The sequence below is a fragment of the Bacillus rossius genome (assembly GCF_032445375.1).
Source record: "Bacillus rossius redtenbacheri isolate Brsri chromosome 9 unlocalized genomic scaffold, Brsri_v3 Brsri_v3_scf9_2, whole genome shotgun sequence".
NCBI lineage: Eukaryota > Metazoa > Arthropoda > Insecta > Phasmatodea > Bacillidae > Bacillus > Bacillus rossius.
In genome coordinates this window covers 30839660-30859809 of record NW_026962013.1, presented here as the reverse complement: position 1 = coordinate 30859809, position 20150 = coordinate 30839660, and the positions used below count along the sequence as shown (strand labels likewise).

At 38.2% G+C, this 20150-nt stretch overlaps 1 protein-coding gene across 3 annotated transcripts in view; it reads right to left on the bottom strand.

Moving 5' to 3' along the window:
* Positions 1-20150, bottom strand: part of LOC134543151 (prolyl 4-hydroxylase subunit alpha-1) — a 119228-nt gene that overhangs the window by 70868 nt on the left and 28210 nt on the right. The window contains exon 1 of one of the 3 annotated variants that reach the window (XM_063388010.1): positions 3203-3236. The exons of the other annotated variants lie outside the window; for them this stretch is intronic. The gene's annotated coding sequence lies outside the window, so the exon portion shown is untranslated. Of the gene's footprint in view, positions 1-3202; positions 3237-20150 lie in introns of those variants that run through there. 3 annotated transcript variants of the gene reach the window in all.

Sequence of the window (20150 nt, the reverse complement as noted above, 5' to 3'; positions counted from 1 at the left end):
CCGTAGCGTTACATAGCTAGGGACAGGAAAAATACAATTGACCTCTAGGATGAACTTTATAGTTCTACGCACACTCGGTCTACTGTCACCCTCTCATTGGATGCTGTCTTGTGAAGGTGTCCCAATGTAACGGCCTGTGATTCGACACAGCTTCGGTTGAGTGTTTCTCACTGGTCCGGAGTCATCCAGGTGAGTTGTGAGCCAATAGCAGAGGCAGCACTGAGGTATAACTATATGAATTTTAGGCTTTCGTGAAATGAATCCGCGAATTTTTCCGGTCTCTATACATAGCGAGGAAATGAAGATAAATAAATGTGTAAAGCAAGTACCATAAGAGTTTTCGGTTGTTTAGTTAATGTCAAAAAAAATATATTACTCTGAGAACACGCGTTTTTAGACATTTTAACTTTTATAAAAAATACAGTTTGAAAACTTAATCCGGAAACAAAACTCAGCGAATTTACAAATGTTTTTCATAAACAGCCTCAACTCGAATATCTTGAGCAGTTTTGAAATCGCGTGAAGCTCTGAAGCTCTGTACACCGTATGTGTGCCCAGGTAGTGATGATAAAATAAACTTCCTAGACAAATAAATGGCTAATAATCAAAGACTGGAAAAATTCTCCGTTCCATTTCGTGATAGGCTAGAATTCAAATAATTTTACAAAAAAAATACTGGCACAAAATAAGTGACTATAAGTGAGATAAGTGACCATTTTTGGCATCATAACTAGACACTTGGAGTTTTCAATTTATTTATTGGAGAGAGACTAAAATATTACATACATTTGAACTGCGGTCTCATAGGGCCATTGGAAGTTTTGCTACATCCTGAAGGGAAAAAAAAAAAAATTACAGAATTCAAATGACCCAATCGCATGCAATCCGGCAGGAAGGTAAAATGTTTCAGCTGATGGGTAGAGGCGTGCATTTTTCGCGAAACGATTTCGAGATTAGCAGACAGTCGTCTGTGCTTCGTGATTGCAAAGAAAAACATTTGCTGTAATTTAACAAAAGATTCCTTCGAAAATCATGTTTGAAATATTATTAAAATAGATATTGTAACTCTGTACAACACTTGTATGTGGTTAATTTGCATATATGATATACGTATTTAGATGTTTTTCTTGTGAAAATTGGCACATAATTTATATTTTAATTGATGAATCATTAAACCATATATTTTTTAAACTAAGGAAAAGATAATCGAATATTCAACAGCTTGATTTTATTTTGTTGTATCATGTTTACTGATGTGCGCAGTTAATACTGAAAAGCTATTCAGGGAACGGTTTGCAAATAACTTTAACTATTGAAGATAATGGTACAACACAAAGCACAAATACCCAGGTAAGAATCCGAACCCAGTATGACAGCGAATACTATTTTAGAGTGATACAGATGTTTTCATGTAATGTATAATGTACAAATATTTGTAATTTTACATAAAAATTTTGTTCCATTTACAAAAAAAAATAGTGTGCTGTCCTCGACGAAAAAAAAAAAGTATTTCTCCAACTAAAGAATTGTTATTACTCATTCAGTTGGTATTGATTTGTTATTGGTTTGGATTATACCTTGGAATGTGTCAAAACTAATGCGGCCCAGGAAACTGATGGTGATGGATCTCTAATTATGACGTTAATGTTTGAAAACCGTTGAAACGGCCGCCAGTCTGACCCAGCACAAGGCGTACAAGGTTTTAGGTGTAAACGTGCCCTTTATTGAAAAAAAAAAAAACACTCGGGATTTCCTAATGCTGCCTGATTGCAAATCTCATTAAAGAGCCATTACTAGAGACCTAAAACAATTGCCTTATTATTATTTTTTGGTTATTAAGGATGAACTATACATATTTGTACAAACATATGCCGGGGTCCAATTTCCATTGGTTGCTGCCACATTTTACATTCTAACTGCATGTGACTGGTCCATTTGAATTTCGCAACGTTGTTAACGGTTTCCTGTGCTCGGGGTCGAGTCAAGACTGACTATGGTCCTCGAGAACGCAATTCAGGTGTATAATGGTATCCTACCCAGCATACGTCCAAGTAATAATGCTAAATTTGCAGGTCTCTAAGCCATCGCATGCAACTAAAACGGTTCAGTTTAGTTTAGTTTTTTTTTGTTTTAAGATGTAATTTCTAGAGACCGGAAAAATTCGCGGGTTCAATGACCTCCAGGATAGACTCCAATATCCTCTACACACTCGGGCAAATGCCAACTGTTCATTGGCTGCTGACTTGTGAGTCGTCTCGACTGGGTGGCCTGTGATTGAGTGAGGGTCTCTAATTGGCCCTCAGTCCTCCAGATTAACAGTGAACCAATAACAGAAGCAGCACTAAAGTATAATTATTTGAATTTTAGTATAACACGAAATGAACCCGCGAATTTTTCAGGTCTCTAGTAATTTCTTATCGGCGGAAAGGGCTCAACCAAAACTGGCGTTTTCACAAACGTTTGTAGGTATGAAAAATTGTCTGCGTGGTGATTGTTGTAAATGGTAGGTTCCTCTAAAAAATCATAGTGCTATAGAGGCGCGCGATCGGCGAATAGCTACTGCACACAGTTCCAGTGCCTTGCACTTAGCGCCTCCGTGCTTTTAGATCTTACACGTTCAACAAGGCCCCAGCAAAATGTTACGAACAATCAGCATTTAACATAAATACTAGTTTATAATCAAGCTAACTTAAAACTCTTCGTCATAATATTGAAACAAATTCAGTTAGGTACGGAGAAGTAGTTGAATGAGTTGTTACGGAGAAGTTCATATACCGGTGAAACCCTCAATAGATGAAATTATGCATCTCGAAAACAACAGTAAATTTACAAATAAAAAAAAATTGTTTAATCCGAGGATGTAGTCTCGCATATTCTAGTTTGAAGGCTAATTTTGACCAAAAAATTGCCCGATTATAACATAAGTAACCTCGTACTATAAAAAACCAAAATTTAATCAATATCGGTTCAATGACAATCATGTACACACAAACAGACAGTGTAAGTGAGAAATAGAGGGAGATGAAAAAGGATGATATCATAAAGCCTTCTTTGCCCTGATTAGATTTGCATTACATGATAGTGTTTAATAGTAACAATTAAATTCACTCACTTTTTTTTTTAAGTTGAGGTATGTACGTCCTAGAGATTAAAAAAAAATCCGATCATTATTTTTTTTTTAGACTACAATTATTTTCCTTACCTCGCTCGACTACGCACCGACGGGGGACTTGCTTTGAAGACCGGCGCTGTGCCAATGCGCGTGGTTGTCTCTCGCAAGGCGGTGGTGCAGAAGGGGGTGCACCTCTCGGGGAGGGGGGGGGGGAAGGGGTCGAAGGTTGTTGCAGAAGGAAGAGGGGAGGGAGAGATCTGCGCGCGAGATGCCTCCCCCCCCTTTTCATAGTTCGCCAATGACTCTTCCCCCTTCTTCCAACTAACCGATGCCATCTTCTAACAACAGGGTGCTTATGGACTTTCACCGCGCGCCGCAGCCTCCTCACAGGGTCGCGTCATCATTCACCCCCCCCCCCCTCCCTTCACCTTTTACTCAACCCATCTTAACTTCCAGCCTCCGGTGCTGATCGCGACCGAAGACGTTACGAAAGAACTCCCCGACAGGAAAAGCTCGACATCATTTGGCTGCAATCGCGCGGAGACCTTTTTCAAAACCTTTTTAAGTAAAATTTTCTAACAACCATGTTGTATAAAAAATGTGATTTTTATATATAAAATTAAACTATAACTAAAAATATCTTCAATTCGTAGGAACGTGGCGGATTTTTAAGACACGCAGAAAAAAGGGCTAAAATCTTTACAGAAGTTATTTTCACATGGTTAAGTGAACAGTCTCCAAATTGATATTAAATGTGTAGAAACCGGAAAAATTCGCTAATTCATTTCGCGATAGGCTAAAATACAAATAGTTATACCTCAGTGCTGCCTCTGCTATTGGCTTACAACTCACCTGAATGACCCTGGGCCAATGAGAAACACCCGACCAAAGCTTTATCAAATCACAGGCTGCTACGTTGGGATGTCTCCCAAGACAGCAGCCAATGAGTGGGTGACATTTGACCGAGTGTACGTAGAACTATGGAGTTCATCCTGCAGGTCATTGAACCCGCGAATTTTTCCGGTCCCTATTGATGTGTGACTAGATCAAAGCGAAGCGTCACAAACGCAATTGGAAAACTGAAGTTTCGTGACTTTCAGAGACCCGTGTACGATTGCAATGTGCTGAATTGTGTCCGACGGACACTGATCGCTGATTGACGTCTGATCGCTCTGACGTCATGGGTGGTCTGTGCGCTGGTCCAAACCTCCCTGGTCTGTATGCATTGGTCAACTTTAACTTCAATATTTTTTCCCAATCTGTGTCCTTCGGTAGCATAGAAGACGAGCAATCGTGGTAATTTCCTGTTCCTGTTTCAAAAAAACAAAACATGACGGGCGCTGTGGTAGGAGAACGAAGCCAAGAAGACCAACACGAAATGTTGCTAAGTAGGGCCATGCGTATTTCGCGAAAAGATTCCGAGACAAGTAATGAGTTAAAACACTGTAGCATCGTCTGTGTTTCGTGTGTTGGGTGAGTTTCTTTCAGGCGCATGTCGAGTGTTACATCACCAATCACAGCAATTCAGTGGGGAAACAAACGCGTCCTGAGTGGCCCGGTCAAACATGGCAACGAATTCTCTCGCGGACGGCCGCCAATCACAAGGAAGAAACAGCATACGTGGGTGTACCTTGTTGCAGTCTAATAGGCGTTCAGATTTATTCGCGAAAAATGCCAGCCCCTATTGATAAGTGCTGTCCGTTTGCAACATGCGCTTTTTAAAGGCCAAACATACGAATTTAATTTTTGACAGCGTGATTATAATTAATTGATTAGCATTTAATTTACTTTTCCCTTACTGAATAACTAAATGTTATTGAAATCTTACAACTTTCACAAGTTAAATTAATATTACAAACTAAGCCGCATACTAATTTATAATGCATGAAAACAACAAACAAAAAAAAACAGTCACAAAACGCATATTTTGCCACTCTATATTTACTGCGCTCTAGTGACTACTTTAGAAATCAGTGGATTCGGACACCGGACATCGCAATATTGTAGACACGTCAGTTTTCCACGCAACAATGTCACTTCATTCACATACAGATAAGGACACGGTTCACCCACAGTTTCGGAATTTTGTAGAAGGGCCTTAATGACCTGTGGACACCTTGTTATCAGGCTGAAGACGAGGTGGTGCCACTACCCCTCAACACTGACCGCAGAATCGCGGAGTACAATCGGAATCATGCGATGCTTTAGTACCACGCTTTTGTTTTTGACGTGACGTCTAATAAATCGATGAACGCCGGCTGCACGCACGAAAAAGGATGACTCATTGTCCCGTTAAGTACATTGTCCCGTTACGCTCATTGTACGCTTGCGCCGCATCTATCTCTCTTCCACTCGATTGGAACAACCATCGATTTGACTTTTTCGAGGCACATTAAATTTGAAATACTCCCATTCGTTTCCTACTTTTCCTTTCATCGTCCTATCCTTAACAGAATAACACAGATTGGAAGAAGTTAAATAGCAAACATGTATAAAAGTTATAGTTAAAACAATCTCTTCTTTAAAGTAATAAACATATTTGAATTAACGAGTGCAAATAAAAGTAAATTTATCAATTAAATTGTAGATTTCATTTCACTCCTTTGTATCCATACAAAATAGTGATAATTCAATAAAAATAATTCAATTTTATTCATAAAAGTATGCACTCATTTCATCAATGTTTTGTTATGACGATGTTACGTTAAACTATCGTCCGTAAACCAACTTTACAGACAACCAATTTTTTTAAAAAAAATGCCATTTTAACTATCTTGTTTGAAGCAGTGTACAGTATAATGAATGATACATTAATTCTCACGAGGTTTTGTAAAGCTACAAATTTAATCTCAATTTTATTTTTATAGCATTACAAGCTGCAGTATATATCCAGCGTTGCCCGGGCTGAACACATGGTGAAGTGGCCCTTTTTTTTCGAAATCAAACTCGGACAGTAATTGTCTTCTTGATTTGAATGTCAAGGGTGCAAAATAATTTATATCCCTGGCAAAACCCGACATACGTTGTTCTGCCAGTGTATAGTTATTACCTCTATATACATAAAAATGGATGTTCTGTATGTAATCTTGACTCTACAAAGCGCTGCAGAAAGAAGTGGGGAAAATTAAATGTTACTGATACTGAAAAGATTCCATTATTTTTACCCCAGCCTGGATCGTTTGAACGGTATAGAAGTTGATGCGCTGCGGCGCCATTTAGTAGAGAGTTACATAAAATTGACAGCATAAAAACCTTCTCCATGAAAAAAAACCTTCGATGTACCAATTTTCATGATGATCGGTCAAACTGAGTCAGAATTTATCAATCTCATATATATATATAGCCTACATACTATATATACCAATATACATATATATACATACCAATATACATTTATATATAATATATTGAATTAAGTGAAATACAACTACCAGCGAGAAATTCTAGCTACTTAAAACGCAAAATAATTATTAATTCTATAATTATATCACCATTAAAATGAGTCAATGGTGCAATGCCCAGTCAGGAGAGAAGTAAGCGAATCAAGTAGTGCACTATTCATTTGTATTCATTTGAAATTAGCAGATATTTGTAAATTTGTACATTTTCGTGAAAACAACCTTTACTATTACCAAAATAGTATTCGCAGTAAATCTGGGTTCAGTTTCTTATACTTGAATATATGCTTTGTGCTGTCCCAGTACCTCCAATAGTTAAAAGTTATTTGTAAACCTTTCCCTGAAAAGTTTTCCAGGATTAACTCCGCACATTAATGAGCATAATAAACCAAAATTAAGTTACACCGTTAAATATTTAATTATCTTTCCCATGGTTTTAAAAAAATATGCTTGAATGAAACATAAATTACAATATAAAATTATGCGTAAATATTCGTAAAAACACTCAGTATAATCTCGAAGAAACGTATTTCATACTTGCAAAATGTGTTGTATACAGTTACAATATTTTTTCTTGTAGTATTAAATACTATTTATTTGCAACTGGTTTCCAAAAGGAATCTTTCGTAAAAGTATAGAATATTTTTTTCCCCGTGTGTATCTAATATTATCTCGCTGATAGATAGCGCTGTCGAAACCACAGTGCAGTGCAAGGCAATCCAGATTCTTGACTGATGAGCTATGCATGGCTTGCGCATATAGATAGCAGCCGTGACAGCGAAAAAAAAAAAAACTACAGGTTGTTCATTCAATTGCGCATAATGCATTACGCAACATGGCTTCCGTTGCGTTGGACTTGCAGATTCTGACGCGAAGGAGTTGCGAATGGAACTTGAACAAAACGCTATGCATGCACGTTGCATCCAGTGGTGTTATTCAGAGTGAGTCTAAATTCGACCTACAACCTTTCGCGTCAGGTTCATCACGACAAAATAAGTTGAAAACATATATAGGATTTATTTTCTAAAGTGCTCCCTGAAGCCGGTACACGTCTTAGAACTCGGATGTACAAAATTTAAATCGTAAATAATAGAGAAAGTATTTAAGATAGAACATTGAGCGTGTGGATTATGTGTAATTGAACTAAGTTCTACAACCACTATAAAACTTGTCTCTTTTGTAAAATTATTTAATTGAAATAATTGGGGTTACATCTTTATTCTATAAAATATTTTTGTGTCGTGTTGCTATCGCCAATTTTTCAATCAGATCATTTTACGACAGAGAAAAAATTGGCGGTAGTTGTGAGAAATTAATTCATAATTAAACACAATCCAGATTATCAGTTTTCCATCTTAACTTCTCATTTAAAGTAAAAAAAAAAAAATGTTGCTCGGTCCCAAATTCAAAGTCGCATCAAAGTTTTCAACTCATTTGGTCGTGATGATCCTGTCAGCTGAAGTTTATACGCAGACATTTGGTACTACTTTTGATTACTTAAAATTTTTAACAAGTAACATGGCGCAGACTATATGTTTCAACTGCTACACAGTCCAGTCCAATTGATTTGTTTCACTTTATTTCTGGCTCTACGCCTTGCCAACAACTAGGTCGCCCAGAGACAAGACAGACGCAGACGACGCAGTGCAAGGAAGCAGGGGAAAACAAAAACTCTGCCGCGGCCTCTATTGCAAGTAGCCCCCTGGTCAGCCAAACTTACACCCGGAGATATCGCAGATTCGTGTGGCTTCAAGGTAGCATTCAAAATCGTATAGGTGTGCTCGACTCCGTGTCTGCTTTTCAATTGGCTGATTTCTTCGCGAAAGCCTTTTTGTTCTCGTTCATTCGGCAAACATAATAAAAAAAACGAAAAACGTTTTTCTGAGATAATTTTGAATATTAATACAAAAATTGACACATAATTATATATTTAAATTGATTTTTCATTCAAGTATAATTTTTTTTAAAACTATAGTAGAGAAAAATCGAATATTGAATAATATTATTATATTTTGTTGTATCATGCTTATTAATTTGCGCAGTTAATACTGGAACGCCATCCAGCAAACGGTTTACAAATAACTTTAACTATTATAGGTACTGGAAAACACAAAAGCACAAATGCCCGTGTAAGAAAAAAGAACTCATTATTACTTTGAACACTATTTTGTACTGATACAGATGTTTTCATGTAAATGTACGAATTTTACTAGAATATTGCGTTCCATTTACTATGCACCTGGTACGCCCGCGGAAAAGAGCTGAGAAACCTCTGAAGAGCCGACGACAAGACAACGGGATGATTGCACCGAGTCAAGAACAACAATGGCCCGCCGTTCTTCAAGCTGTGCGCGTCAGGACTTGTGCAGGCAAGGCTTTGTCACTGACGGTAATTACACGTGCTCTCTTTTGCTGCCCGACGGCTGAGAAAAAAGAACTCTGAGGGAGCGTGCAGTCACGCAGTATCACCAGAGACCCTACCGTCTAGCAGCACCTACACTCAACTCCGCGTTCCTAAGAGAACTCCTCTGATGGTGAGCATGTCCATTGGCTGCCGTTTGCGCAATAACTAGGGACCGGAAAAATTCGCGGGTTCAATGACCTGTAGGATGAACTCCATAGTTCTACGTACACTCGGTCAAATGTCACCCACTCATTGGCTGCTGTCTTGTGAGACGTTCCAGCGTAGCAGGCTGTGATTCGATAAAGCTCTGGTCGGGTGTTTCTCATTGGCCCAGAGTCATTCAGGTGAGTTGTGAACCAATAGCAGAGGCAGCACTGAGGTATAACGGTATGTATTTTAGCCTATCGCGAAATGAATTCGCGAATTTTTCCGGTCTCTAGCAATAACGTAATTTGTGATATTCCAGGATAGACTCGAAATCACCATACTGGGTTCGGATTCTTACCCGGGCATCTATGCTTTTTATCCTAGTTATTTTCAAACTCTTCACTGAATAGCTTTCCAGCATTAACTGTGCACATTAATAAGTTTAATAAAACAAAATAAAGTTCAATTATTGAATATTCAATTATCTTTATTTCATGGTTCAAAAAATTACAAATTAACTTGGGATATCCGAAAGTAGGTAGGTATACAAGCAATTTCGTGAATTCACTGACACTGAGTTTTCTTGCGTTGAATATGATTTTAGAATTGTCTTGGAATGTTAAAAAGACATTCAAACACTAGTAAATTACGTGGGGAAAAAACCCTTCCTGTTTTCTTTCACGTGCTTGTCTAACTTGTTCACAACAAAAATAATTTTCCTGGAACCAATACAAATCCTTTGATTATTCGAGATGTAGTTTCCGCTGGAAAATCCGTATTAATTCACTGCAATTCCTATGGACCATCTCACCCTTAGATTGCAGTACACGGCTTATGGCACGCGCCGTTGAAAGAGATCTAAAACCTTACGAAGAAGTTCAAAAGAAGTGCTTCTTTGGAATTCTGATAGCACGAGACGCCTTTTTAGAGCCAATTTTTAGTAAGTTATTGTGTTTTAGGCCTGTACCTACCATCACGGTCATAAATCTGCAATAAATAGCCTTTAAAAAAAAAAAAAAACATAAAACAAGAAACGATTCACACACATTCATTGGCACGAATTCAACAAAAAATATAATGTTCACTTGATAAATAAATAATATCCAGTACCTTCAATTTCAAATACATAGGCTATTATATTTGGAAACAATGCGCGCAGAAACAAGAACAGCCGCTTACGGCAGTCGGCGTGTGTGTTAGGAAGAGAGAGAGAGAGAGAGATAGATAGAGAGAGAGAAGAGCCCATTTAGTTCCACACTGCACTGGAAACTAAGGGTGGGACGCTCTATAGCACGCACCATCACGTGCCAACGTTCTCGACGGGCGTGCAGACAGATAAAAAGACCAGCCGACGAAAATTCCTCCAATCACGAATGGCGTGGGAAGGCGAGGATGTGAAGAAAATAATGATAAAATGCCGGACGATACTTGGCGAAAACGGGACTCGGGCAATTTTACGAGGTTCCTCCCACATCGCAAACGTTTCCATCCACCCAGGAATGAAACGGTGTAACGGTACAAATCAGGTATTATTGTTCGTGTATTTTAAAGGTTTCGTTCACTTAGTGTATCTTGAAATCTTTACGAATTTACAACGCAAAGTGTTTTCTTAAAGAATGTTAAATTTGATTAAAAATATTTCTCTGAAACATTTCGATTAAAAAATAAACCTGCATTCATTGATTACTGTCATGTGTTTGGGGCGTACGTGACAGCAAGAAACTTTTTATATTATAAACTGCAAGTAAAATCGCGTGATGAAAATTTCACGATATTTTGCCGACGTATCGCGTTCTCTGCATATCGGGCGTTGCGCTATTGTAATTACAGCTTCAGGTCGCGTTCCGTTACTCATACGAAGACACAATAGTGCTGACGTACCTCCGTGCGGTTAGAAAAATATATTAATTTATTGATGAGTAAAATCTTAGATCTAGGTATAAGACATTTGGTAAGAGTCATTTCGTGAATAGAACGCAAATAGCATGGAACAGAAATGTGTAACCACGGTGCTGCCCCTTGTGGCGGATGGAGCGAACCAAAGTTCACAAAGCCAAAGGAAAACGTTGTAGTAATTAACTGTTTAGTGAATTAGTGAATTTTAACAAGATGGTCAATATTTCAATAAAATTCCTTGACGAAAAATCAGGTCCAAAGCCGGGATTTTGTATTTTTTTCCAGTCTCTTCGTTTTTATCGGAGCCATTTCGTTACATAGTTTAAAATTCAGGTCTGCAAGTGGAATGATTCGATAGTCGACGTAGATGCTCCGAAAGCGAATTCTAGCGGCGGGTGCGGAATATACGTATGATTTGCATCCAGAAATTCAGTTGAAAACACAATTTGCGTGTATTAATCATGCTCAGCATTATTTTAAAGATTTCTGCGTTAAATTTCGTGTCCGAGTTTAGTATTTTAAGTGTATTTGCAACATGTGAACACACGAATTTTGCCTGTTACCGAGGTTAGATGTTACACATCTCTGGCGAGAACTAAACAACTTGCTCACATTTTCTTGTATCTAATTCTTTTTTTTTATGTATACATTAAATAATTAAAAGAAGTCATGAACAAAACTGCGGGTGTTGATCTTAAATTTGCGTAATTATTTTTACTTTAAAAAAATTGGTTGTCTGTAAAGTCGGTTTAAGGACGATAGTTTAACGTGACAAAGTCATAAAAAAACATTGATTAAATGATTGCATACTTTTATGAATAAAATTGAATCATTTTTACTTTAATAATAAAAGAATAAATACTTGAAATTATACTAGTAACCAGATTTTAAAAATGCAAGAATAATTAACCTTTATTGCCGAAATTGTTGTTGTAATAAGCAATGAAAATCACATTAACTTTTCACTTAACTTTATAAACAGTCGAAGAAACAGTTCACGTGTAGATGTAATTTGTGTGCTGCCGCTTTCTTTCTTCTCCTCGGACGCATAGCCAATCGAGTGGAAGAGAGATAGATGCGGCGCAAGCGTACAATGAGCGTAACGGGACACAGCGTAACGGAACTATGTGCGTAACAGGACACTTTTTCGTGCGTTCAGCCGGCGTTCATCGATTTATTAGACGTTGTGACGTCAAAAAATAATGGCTTGCTAATAAACCGATGTAACATAATTTGCAAGCCTGTGTTCAAATTAACTTCTGTCTGTCACCTGCATTCCGAGCGCAGACAAGCGTGCCCGAAACAATTCACGGTGAACATCGAGAAGCCTCACTATCGCCTGCGTTGGAAGACAGCGTGATAAATGACATTCGAGATTACCTGCCACGGGGAGAAGCGTGGACGCGGGAAACACAAGGAAACAATGGCCTGTGTTCACGAACGGGAATGTATTCGACGGGGCGTGAACAACGTTCACACTTTACGTGTGATGATGAAACTCAGATAACACATCTGAGATCCTCGCTTTAGCGTCATCGCAAAAGCAAGGAAAAGGAAGAAAAAAAATAACCACTCCCAACGGACGTATCTGGTTGGATTGTTTAGGGCGAAAGATAGCAACAAACAGACGCAATTTAAAACATAAAAATTCTTAATCATGTTACATTGCAAATTTGTCTTATTTTAACGCAGTTACCACACATAAGAGGCTATAAATTAATTTCTACTGATAGTATTATTGCAGTCATTCTAAAAATGATTAATTACTAAACTACAATGTTTTCACCATGGAAATCAACTTCAGGCATTCTATTAAATTACTGTGCTTTAACAAAGAAAAATATCCAACATTAGAATACAAGAAAAATAATGTGAATCAAAACTATTCAAACAAAATGACTTCCTTCAATTCACATCAGTCTCCCTCAAGGCTTATGTCGCATTGCAAGCGTATCCACCCCCCCCCCCCCACCAGGAACGTATTTGGTGTGGAAATCGATAACAGATTTAGTTTTGTAATTACTAATAAAAATCATTTTATATGTATGGAAGATGTCATTTTAATTTCAACCTGTAGTTTAAATGGAAATGCTCCTGCCTTACATGGTTACATCGATGGTACCTAATGTTTATAGCGAAGTAAAAAAAAGAAAGTTGAACGAACCAAGTTTCTGTATCCACAGCCCACATAGACCGTAAATATACAGGTCGAGTCAGAATTAAACCGGAAATTATCGGCTGCAGGTTCATGAGGTCATCACGAAAAAATAAGTTGAAAACAGCTATACGAATTATGGTCTAAAGTTCTTCCCAACGCTGGTATACGTCTTTGTAGTTGAAGCTGAGCAACTGGTTCATTACTAGGGGCAGGCGTTTTTCGCGAAAAAAATCTGAACGCCTAATGGACTGCAACAAGCTATACCCGTACCAGCGGTTTCTTCCCTGTGATTGGCGGCCGTCTGCGAGAGACGTCGTTGCCTTGTTTGACCGAGCCACTCAGGACGCGTTTGCTTCCGCAATGAATCACTGTGACTGGTGTAGTAACAATCGACATGTACCTGATAGAAACTCACCCAATCACTAAACATAGACGATGCTACAGTGCTTTAACTTTCATCTCGTCTCGGAATATTTTCGCGAAATATGCATGCCCCTACAAATAATAAAGTATTTAAGATGGTACTCTAAGCGTCTGGATAATGTTTAATTGAACAAAGTTCTGCAACCACAGAGAAACTCGTCGCTGTCGTAACTCGATTTCCATTAAATAATTGGAGGGTAATTGACACGTAACAACAGATAATTTTTTAAGAAAGGAGGGGGGGGGGGGGGGGAGAAAGGACGATGTAAAATCGCCGCCTGGGAAGGAAATGACTCAAACACGGATCTCTCCCCCACAATAATGGCGCTAAAAGAAACTGCGATATCAACTCTCCTGTCGAGCGGAACAACAAATGGAGCGCACTCAACAAAGCGAAGACGATGCATTCAAAGAAGCGACAACGCTTTGCTGTTTTAGCGTGCGACAATATCCTTGCGTCAGTCACGAGTCTCAGGCGACGGCGGCCTGGACGGAAGTGATCGCAAGCATTGAAGTTGAGGTCTTCCAAAATGCTATCGTATAATACTGGTGGTTAATTCTACTTGGGCTTTACCGGTTATGGGTACCAAAATGATTTCATCCCGTACTGGTGAGTTACTACACTCGGGCTTTAAAGTTAGGGTACTCCAAAAATGATATCATCTCGTACCGGTGATTTATTTTACTTGCTCTTTACAAGTAAGGGTAATACAAACGTTTTCGTCTCCTGGTGGTTATTTAATTTACTAAGGCTTTCGTCTCGCGGAAACTACTGACATCAAGGACATGAGGACGAATCAGGCCACGGTCTGAGGCAGGGGCGCAACAACAGGGGGGGGGGAAGGGTATATTGACCCTCCCCCCCTCTGAAACCTTGAAGTGGGGGGGGGCAAACAGGGGCAAAGAAAGTGCTGTGTAATTAATTTTTAGATAATAAAACTGCTTAAATAGCACCATTTTCCATCTTGAAATACAAATTTTCCCGGGGGAAGACCCCCGGACCCCCCGCTTCAATAGGGGGATCGATGATTCTTTATAAAAAGGTATATTGCCCTCCCTTTGAAAATTTAGTTGTTGCACCCTTGGTCTGAGGTAAGAATCCATACCAACATTTGCCTGAAGTGATCTTGGGAAGTCAAGATTGAGGCATGTGTACGGATTGGATGTTTGACATATAATGTGAAATCCCTCTGATTATAATTTGGTTAGCAAAAAAAAATGTAGCCGCACAAAGGCTAGCTCTAGAAGTTTGTTTAACAGCTTCAAGTTAACAAATAAGCCAGAAAGAAGCATTAAACTCGATTATAACAAGTTTCTTTTTTGCAATGAAGAAGGTTATGGGGCGTGAAGGTTTTTCCAGAACCCTGAAATGGTTTTTAACATTATAAAAAACAGTTCTTTACATTATGCAGTGTATTATTCTTGCTAATTTCATTTTCTTCAGTTATTGCATAAGCGATCAAGTAGTAACACATTACCGTAAAAACCACACATTTAACAGACAGCAATATTAAATAATAACTATATAATTTTACCACCATTCATTATTTAATTCAAATATTTAATTCCATCATAAAATTTTCAATTATTATTTAACTGTAAGTATGAACGCTCTGTACGAATATAAATAGAACTAGTTAGCTATTGTAGCGCCTTCTATCGTGTTGATATGAAAGACAACTCGGGTACATATAGGGATATCCGTCTGCATGCTACTGCAGAGACGGCTCTGTTCCGTGAGATCCGGCTCCGTTCCCGCGTCACCGTGGAGCGGGCCTGGGCATTAGAATGTCGCGAAGCCAAGTCTTCGCTCCGACGCGCCATTGCGCAACACTCTCGGCGCATCTCTCCCCCCCTTCCCCCTTCAACAGAGCACCGGCGAGCCGCGTGAATGGCAAGTCCCCGGGGGAGAAAGGCGGACGACACGACATCACGACGACATCACGGCGACACAGACGCAGAGTTCTTCAACCTTCCGTCCGCTCGGGGGAGCTGAATTGTTGCCCCTTGGATGGGCAGCCCTTCAGGATTTTTCTGACAGTGGTTAGTTTAGGTTAGGTTAGGTTAGGTTAGGTTAGGTCAATTTACAAACTAACCACTGTCAGAAAAATCCTGAAGGGCTGCCCATCCAAGCGAACAATTCTGACAACCTTTCAAAAACACTACTGTCAGAAGAATCCTGATGGGCTGCCCTTCCAAGGGGCAAGTTTTCAGGATTATTTAAACACTTAAAGAAACATGTTTTCAGAACATGGATGGGCTGCCCTTCCAGTCGCTGTACAAACAAACCATTGCCAGAAAAATCCTGAAGGGCTGCCCTTCCAAGGGGCAGCATTTCAGTCGCCCCGTCCGCTCCAGCGCTGTCGCATCTCGCGACTAGAGGCCAGGCAAGATGAGCTTCACTTGCCTGGCACCAGGAGATAATCTGTGTCCGAATACACAAGGAATGCGCGCGTCCGTAGCACACACACATCCCTTGCATCCTTTTAGCAAATGCAGCCACCATGTAAAGGACGCATTTCTATAATGGACGGACAGCAAACGAATAATCTTACTGTTGGCACCACCTGTCGACAGTTTGGTCGTACTAATGCGCACGCAGCCATTTTGCGTCGTGATATTTATGAATATTCAGCAAAACATAAATAACAACGACCAATCAATAATAATAATAATAATAATAATGTATCGTGGATGTTATAAATGTTAGCGATCAAAATTGATAAAAGTTTTATTTATGAATTTCCAAATATTAAAAATACTTAACATAAGCATTAAATACCCGTATAAGATTAAGTTCGCCTTTCGGTAATTTTTATTAACGTTTTTATTTGTCTCTATTTGAATTATTAATTACACCCATAACGTTTTAAACAAATCTAAAACCCATAAATCTGAAATATGATTATATACAAACAAAATAAAACACTAGGGCTGCACTGTGAGAGTAACGCAAAGATGACGGCGTCCACTACGATGCACTTCAAGCGGATCCCTTAGCTAGGGGGTCCATCAGGCTAGTGTTCGGATACAGCTTACGTCCGTCGACTGCTGCCGCACTTAACACTGCCGGTCGGATTGCACGCGTGTTTGGGCCATTTGAGATCAGTCGTGTTGTAACCGGTTTTCCTGTCCTTCGGGGCGTGTTAAAACAACACATGGACCAACGTAACGTAGTTAAACAATTGAATATACATTATATATATTCAATGGACTTAGAGACCTGCAAAATTCGCGGATTAATTTCGTGATATGCTACAATTCAAATAATTATACCTAAGTGCTGCTTCTACCACTGGTTCACTGTTAATCTGGAGCAATGAGGGCCAATTAGAGACGTGTCGAATCACAGACACTCAGTCGAGACGACTCACAAGTCAGCAGCCAATGAACAGGTGGCATTTGCCCGAGTATGTAGAGTGTAGCGGAGTCTATCCTGGAGGTCATTGAACCCGCAAATTTTTCCGGTCTCTATCAATGGTTAAAGTGAACAATAAAATGCATTTCAGCCTCTCTTCAAATAATAACTCGAATTTGGCTTCTTTACTATTCACGATATTTCAGTAGATGAGCTGAAATATATCGATACTTAGGTACTGAAATACATAAAAAAAGAAAAAGTCATAAATAATTGCAATTAAAAATTTACATTTACATTTAGTTATTTTTAAAATAATTTTACTAGAATAGTGGCAACAAATTAAATGTCCATCGCTTGGGAATTTTCGTCTAGCAGTAAATAAAATGACTGCATATCTGCATGCATAGAGTGGTAAAATGTATTTTATGTTGGAGATGAGGCCTAGCGTAATTTGTAGTAAACAACCAAATGTAAACAAACAATCACATTTTGTAGTTTGGGTGATAACTAACTATAATTTATTTTTACAATTTGAAATAGGTTTTTACAGTTAACAAAAAAAAAAAGAAGTTAAATCACCAATACTAAATATTGCAATGGAGTACAATTTTGCGTGAAATATAAAATATGATAATATTTTTTTTTTTCAAGTAATAGAAAGAAATTTCCCAATTAGATGTGGCAACACTGGTCGTTCATCTCCCGGGCGACCTTAAGAGTCACTTCTCCTCACCACCTCCCCTTGCAAGCTTCTCTGAAGCCTACAGCCGGAACACATGCGCGCGTCGCGCTTGCAACGTCACGTATACACGCACGGGAAAAACCTACGATACACTGACACCCGGTCAGTCCCCGAACATACCCGAAGCTTCGTCGTTCGCTAATGTAACTTCGCTGTTTGAAGAAAAAAAATTGGTTGTCTGTAAAGTCGGTTTACGGACGATAGTTTAACGTGACAACGTCATAACAAAACATTGATGAAATGATTGCACACTTTTATGAATAAAATTTAATCATTTTTAATGAATTATCACTATTTTGTATGGATACAAAGAAGGAGTGAAATGAAATATACAATTTAATTGATAAATATACTTTTATTTGCACTCATTAATTCAAATATGTTTATTACTTTAACGAACAGATTATTTTAACTATAACTTTTATACATGTTTGCTATTTAACTTCTTCCAATCTGTGTTATTCTGTTAAGGATAGGACGATGATAGGAAAAGTAGGAAACGAATGGGAATGTTTCAAGTTTAATGTGCCTCGAAAAAGTCAAATCGATGGTTGTTTCAATCGAGTGGAAGAGAGATAGATGCGGCGCAAGCGTACAATTAGCGTAACGGGACACAGCGTAACGGGACACAGCGTAACGGGACAATGTGAGTTACGGGACACTTTTTCGTGCGTGCAGCCGGCGTTCATCGATTTATTAGACGTTGTCACGTCAGAAATTAAAGAGTATTTTGAATGCTGCTTACCAAACATAACCAAACTCCAAAATTTAATTTTAGTGTACCATCACCTAGACGTGAGACTAACTACCCTCACGAGGAAATTAAACGTTTGTATTATATATAAATATTTTTTTGACAACAGACCTAACCTAAACTACATTTTGTTTTCAAAACAGAAAGAAGAAAAAAACTATCTGAAGATGCACAAACGTGCATTATTAAGGTGTCTGAATCCATGTGAACAGTAGGTTTACCATACACCGTACCAAATACTGTAGAGGGAGAATACAGGACAGCTCGCTCGTTTTCGCGAGAAACCGACGGTGCTGCGCTCTCGCGGCTCGGCGTGATGACTGCCCCTAGCTGCCGCGACCACGGCCGCGCCATACGAAAACCTCTGAAACTAAACTCGCTGAAGTATAAAGAGTAACCGTCAGAATTGAAAGAAATTATTATTAAATATTTTTTTAAATTCTATTGCCTTATAGAACGTAATAATTTTCCCTAAGTCAAAATATTTCTCTTAGAAAAACATACTATCGTGAGTATTATTTCTTGCAGTAATGTCAAATTAAAAATGATTAGATTGATTGAGTAACCCACTGAAATCTAAATGTGTGACGAATGCTTCAAAATTTTTGTTAACAAATATTTTAATGTCATAATCAATTGTTTTATAAAAGGTGTAAACGATGAATGTGGGAGAACCCGTAGTAAAGAAAACAAAAAAGCAAAAAAGTCATGCACATGTAAATTGTATGGAATATCTAGCATAGCAATGGTTATAAGGTATGATCGGGGAAAATAAACTTCTTGCTACCTATTTAGGTATAGCTGGATAAAATTTTACAAGCATATTCGTCTCTTGTATATTATTTGCCTTTTTCATTTACAATGGAAGTGAATCTTGTACAACTTGTTCTAGCTCTGGTACCATTGTAATAATTCATTAATTTAAATATTATTATTTTAAAGTAACGAGGTATTAATACATATTTAATATTTATGGTAGCTTAAGATGGTGCAATTGTAAGTTCTAATTTAAGGATATATTGTTTATTTACTGTGTCATACGCTATGTAGGTTCTTCTACATATTTATGTCATACTGAAGTTATGTATTTTTTCATCTCCCTTTAATTTTCAATATTATTTAAATGTTTATGTTATTTAATTTCATAATATCGTGCTCAAATATCTGTTAATTGTACATATAATTATTATATACGTATTATACACTATATAAACAACTGTACTCATTACATTTGACATATTGATAAAAAAAACTTTTAACCAATAGGCTGTTGAACGATAGCAAATCAATAGTATTTAGTGGCTAAAAAATTTGGAAAGTTTAATTAATTCATTAGATAATTGCATAAATGAACAATGATTAGCAATAGAATGCTTTGAAAATTTTTACTTCAATTTTCCTTGAAAATATGCTGTTCATTGTTAACTATTTTTTACATCGAAAGCAACTAACTTTTCAGCAAATAAATTTACATCTGCATGGCCGCAAAGAATACGAGGGTCAACACATTTTTTTTTCAAAAAAATCTGTTGATTAGTCTAGGTGCAATGACGAGTTGAATTTAATACATTTTAGGCTTGGAATGCATGGCCGTGGGTGCTGTTATCACGCCGAGCCGCTAGGTAGCAGCGCTGACGCTCTTCACCCGCGCGGCTGTGCTATTAGTATAGAGCTGTCCTGTATTCTCCCTCTACAGTATTTGACCGTACACATGGCCAGTCAAACGGTGCTCCCAGCTGTAGGTTCCCCCTCTTC